General features: G+C 35.7%; 1 long non-coding RNA gene across 1 annotated transcript; it reads left to right on the forward strand.

Annotated features, from left to right (window-relative positions):
- The first annotated feature begins 1,472 nt into the window (after positions 1 to 1,472).
- LOC116112388 lies at positions 1,473 to 2,325 on the forward strand. Its single transcript, XR_004125240.1, has 2 exons — positions 1,473 to 1,856; positions 2,100 to 2,325. It is a non-coding gene; the product is annotated as an uncharacterized LOC116112388 (long non-coding RNA).
- Positions 2,326 to 4,820: the final 2,495 nt, after the last annotated feature.

Consider the following 4,820-nt stretch of genomic DNA (forward strand, 5'->3'; position numbering starts at 1 on the left):
GGCTAGCTGCTACCGTCACTGGAATGACGCACAGAAGGCCGAAAATGGCGGCTGTGGGCCAATATGGATGTGACCAGAAATGGTCATATGGGGCACAGAAGCCATTTCCTGCCTTCCATGCACTATTAGGTTGCCTGTTGCTGACGGTCTGCGGTAGTTGCCGACGGCCGGCAGTGGCTGGGTTGGTGGGGGTGCTTTGTTGATTTTCTAAACTTTTATTATGGGGTTGTTTTTGCTAAGTTTTTAAATACAAGGGGGTTACAATAATCCAAATAATAACCAATATTAAAAAATAATATAATAATAATATTTAATTAGAGGACAATTCAGTAATTTAAATAGTATACCCACCAATTTATTCCTTTCAACCAAACATATTAATATAACATACCCATCAATTAACCAAATATGTTTTCCTAAAGATTCTCAGTAATCTAACTTTCTAGTAATCCAACATTCTCTAAACCAAACGCCCTCTAAGGGTAGTCTATGATATTATCTTATAAGAAAATATATTTAAATTAGGTCGGTCATAAAAGACAAACTATTTTATGGAATGCAAGGTTTTAAAACCCAACCCGGGGGGTGACCCGTTCAGGCGACCAGGTCACGGTTTAACCGACAGTTTAACCAATGGTTTGACAAATTTAAAATCTAGCAAACACACCCCTAATAAATACCATCAGACCCTATAGGTTTAAAATCTAGCAAACACAACCCCTGGCCAAATCAAATCGGCGATCGACTGGGAGAGCAGCAACGACACACCAGGGAGGGTAGATTGGGTGATGGGGAGGACTAATTAGCAGTTGGCAAATTGAGGCATCGCCGGAAAGTGGCAGATTGGTGGTGGAAGTCAAACGGTTGTAGTGGCTTTTTTTGGCGAGATGACTATGGATCTTCGTGAACGACAACAAGGGAACTTGGGAGAAGGTAGATCGGTGGCTGAGGAGGCTTATCGATGTCAGAGAAGGCGCGATCGACGTTGGGAAATGGAAGAAAAATTGTTGGATGACAAAATATCGCGCGACGGCAGGAGATGAAGCATCATAGCCCCAAAGAAAGTCAGAAGGTGGAAGGTCACTGGAAAAGGGGAGGTCATCGCCGATTTGCATTTGGCCAGAAGGTGTGTTTGCTTGATTTCAAACCTTCAGAGACCAATGCGTATTAATAAGAGGTGTGTTTGATAGATTTTAAACTTGAAACAATTGAAAAGGTAACCTGACCCGGAGAAGGTCCCGGGCCCAGGTTCAACCAGTTGAGTTAGTTCGGGTTTTAAAACCATGATGGAATGTAAAGAGATGTGAGAGTATTTTGGTAATTGATGGATTCTAAAAATGATATTTTTAGACATGCAATAAATATTTTTTTAGACATGCAATAAATATTTTTCTAAAAGAAGGTTTTTAATTTAAAAAACATTTTTTNTGGTTTTTTATTTTCTGTTCAACTTCCATAGTCGACACACTTCTATCATACATTCTGTTATGAAGATTTCAATCTAAAATTCACTGCAGTAGTTAATGGATTCTGTTGTTGACAATCATTGATACGTTGCTGTTTCTATGATATCACCAGGATTACATGCATTTGATATCACTATCTATATAACATCAAATGTAGACACTGCATGCTTTATTGTGGACATTTACAGAAGGTCCATGCCTACCGGCGTGGATTTGTGTATAGAATTTTATGACTTCATCTTCTAACCTCTGTTGCATGATGATGATTCTTCAACCAGAGTATTTTGTCCATTCCTGAATGATACCAAGATCATCATAGATATTCTTGAAATCACCAGAAGACTTACCTTGAAGCTTATAATACTTATCACAAACCTCATTGTAAGAGAGGTGTGTATTTAAGTTGGATGAAATTTATTATCTTAAAGGGCCCCACACTGCTGTCATTGCTTGCATTTGATGTACTAAATAAGATTGTTAAAGAAATGTCTTTTGCTAATGTAATTTTTGTCAAAAAAGATTAAGAAAATATATGGCGTGTTCGATTTTATGCATGCAGTATGTGATATTTTGTTCTTTGATATAATCACAATAATGATAAAGAGAATGTTAATGTTGATCTCTCATGTGCAGAAAGCCAAGCCTCAGAAACTTCGGATGGATAGAATGGGATAGCACTTTCATTGGAAATTCTGGAGGATTTGGTGGAAGAAGTATGCCACTTTAGTATCTGATTCTAATACTTGCCAGTTTGATAAAGCTAATTAGTAAATATATGTAATAGATATAATATGTATGTTCAAACTGTGTATAGAAGTAATTAATGGTGATTGCTTGGAGTTTACTTTTTCTATTTTCATATTTGAAGAGAGGGGCTTTCTTAGAGTGTCACATACCAATTTACTTAAAATTCGAGCATTTATATTACTAATATATCCATATTAATAGGAGGTTTCATGCTATGTCAATTGTACTTAAGTAATCAGGTGTTATTTGATTTGAGTCAATACGTTTTGAAGTTTATTTTCAAATCACAATATTTCTTTAATGGAGTTTGGTCTTTAATAAAATAATCTTTTATTAATTTATATAAGTTATATTTCACAAATTCTAGATTGTAAGATTAAATGTATCAATGACCCTCGAATGGTGCAAGCCGGGGAATCCGTCTCTCCTTGTCACAGCTATACACTTTTGTCTGCCCAATTGGAGCAAACCAAGTAGCAATGGAGGATGGTGCAATCATTGTTTTAAAACCCGGATTGGAGGGCAAGCCGTTTTGCTATCCGGGTCACGGTTCAATCGGTCCAACCGGTTGGACCGATGACGTCAGCAATATTTTATTTTTAAAAAATTACATATTAACCCTTTAAATCTCAATATATTACAAAAATTCTCCTAAAAAAGTTCAAAGTGGTCCCTAAAATTTTTATTTATTCCAAAAATGCCCCAATAAAATTAGCAATTAATCTCTAAACTTTTGATATATCTTCAAAATGCCTCTATAAAATTACAAAGTAAACCTCATAATTTTAAAATATTTCAAAAACCACCCTGAGACCTAAACCGGACCGGAGAAGCTACCGGTTCTCGGTCCAACCGGTTCGACCGGCCGGTCCAGTCTGGTTTTTAAAACAGAGGGTGCAATATCAGTAATAACTGTAAATTTACTATTGATTTAATTTCATATTTCTTGAGATTAATTTGCTATAAACTTGAAAGCAAAAATATTTACTAAAGTTTCTAAAGTAAATAGAAAAAAAAAATACCCTTGAAATGTGTAAACAAGGCACATAGACCTTCGACATATAAAGTATAAACTTAAACTCAGTCATAAATGCAAGTGATTAAAATTCTCATAATTCCCTTTTGGACTCAAACTGTGCAAACTAAGTTAACGATATAAAAATAATTGCTTCCATCAAAATAAATATAAAAATAATTGAAATGAAATGTATTCAACCACTAATAGCTTCTTCACTGCTTATACATGAAAATTACAATATTATCGTAGTATGACTTATATCAAAATCAATGCTAAACATACTTAAAAAAACCACTAAAAACAAAAATCAATACATATATCAATGAAATAAAACCATAACCTGCGCCAACATGAGTTGATCCAAAGGATCATTATTAAGGCCATTATATGTAACGCCCCGCTTGAGGTACGTTGTTATTGTTTCCTCTTTCGCCCTTAATCGAGTTGGTTTTTGTTATTATTGTTTGTTTGAGTGTTATATTGAATGTTGCCCTGAAATTGGTTGAAAATAGAAGAATCTTAGTGAACCAAGCTTCGCCGGGGCGAAGAAGAAGAATCTTCGCTGCGGCGAAGATGGGTTGAACCAAGGGTGAAACTCTCTGGACGGTTCGCCGCGGCGACATAAGTTTCTTTGCCGCGGCGACGGGGGGCGATTTTCATGTTGGTTGAGTTTTAGCATTTTCTTCCTAAGGTTAATTGACCTTTCTACCCCTAATTAGCAGGAAAAGTGGGGAGTTAACTGTAAGGATTTTTCATGGAGAATGTGTTGATATGGGGGTGAGTTTGTAATGAATCAAAGGATATAGATGGAATTCCCAAAGAAGAATAAGGGCAAAATGGGAATGAGTGTGTTTATATCTCTTTAAAAGGAATTAGAATCAAAGAAACCCTATTCTTCTTCTCCAAAAACGCAACCCTTCATTCTTCCTCTCAACTTCTCTTTTCTTTTGATCAAGGATTTCCAAGGGATTTTGAAGGTGATTTGGGGTATAGAAAACAACCTAAGGTTCTAAGGTAAGGATTTCTCCTTAAGTTGAGTGATTTGTAGATTTTAGTTATTTTGGTTTTGAGGGTTTTTTCTTTTGGTTAAGATTAGAGGGAAAGTCAAGTTAGCAAGTGAAAGGAAGAATTTGTGAAGTCTCTCCATAACAAGGTAAGTAAAACCCAACCCAAGTTGAGATTATGAAATTTCTTGATTAAGGTTTTAATAGTAATGATGTATGTATGAAATACATGTGATATGCCATGTATGGATGTATGAATAGAGATTTCTATGCTTTGTGAAGGTTATACCTTGTAAAATGAGAAATGGGTTGTTGGATTGACAAGGTAGTTGAGATGGAATTGAAGGGGGTGTGAAACCCTTTTTGGAAGTGTGTTGTTGACAGGTTATTATGACTTTGTGAAGGGGTTTTTCCCATTTGGATGGTTAGGAAAGTTTAGATTCATGGCTATGATAGAGTTTTATAGTGCACATGAGTTGTTTGATGAAATGCCTAATAGAGAATTGAGTGTGAGTAATGAACCTTAATTTTTGCAACATTGCATGTTGGCATTTCACAAGTGGCATTAGTAGAGATGAATCATCC

Source organism: Pistacia vera, unplaced genomic scaffold (genome assembly GCF_008641045.1).
Source record: "Pistacia vera cultivar Batoury unplaced genomic scaffold, PisVer_v2 Contig660, whole genome shotgun sequence".
In the NCBI taxonomy this organism is placed as follows: domain Eukaryota; kingdom Viridiplantae; phylum Streptophyta; class Magnoliopsida; order Sapindales; family Anacardiaceae; genus Pistacia; species Pistacia vera.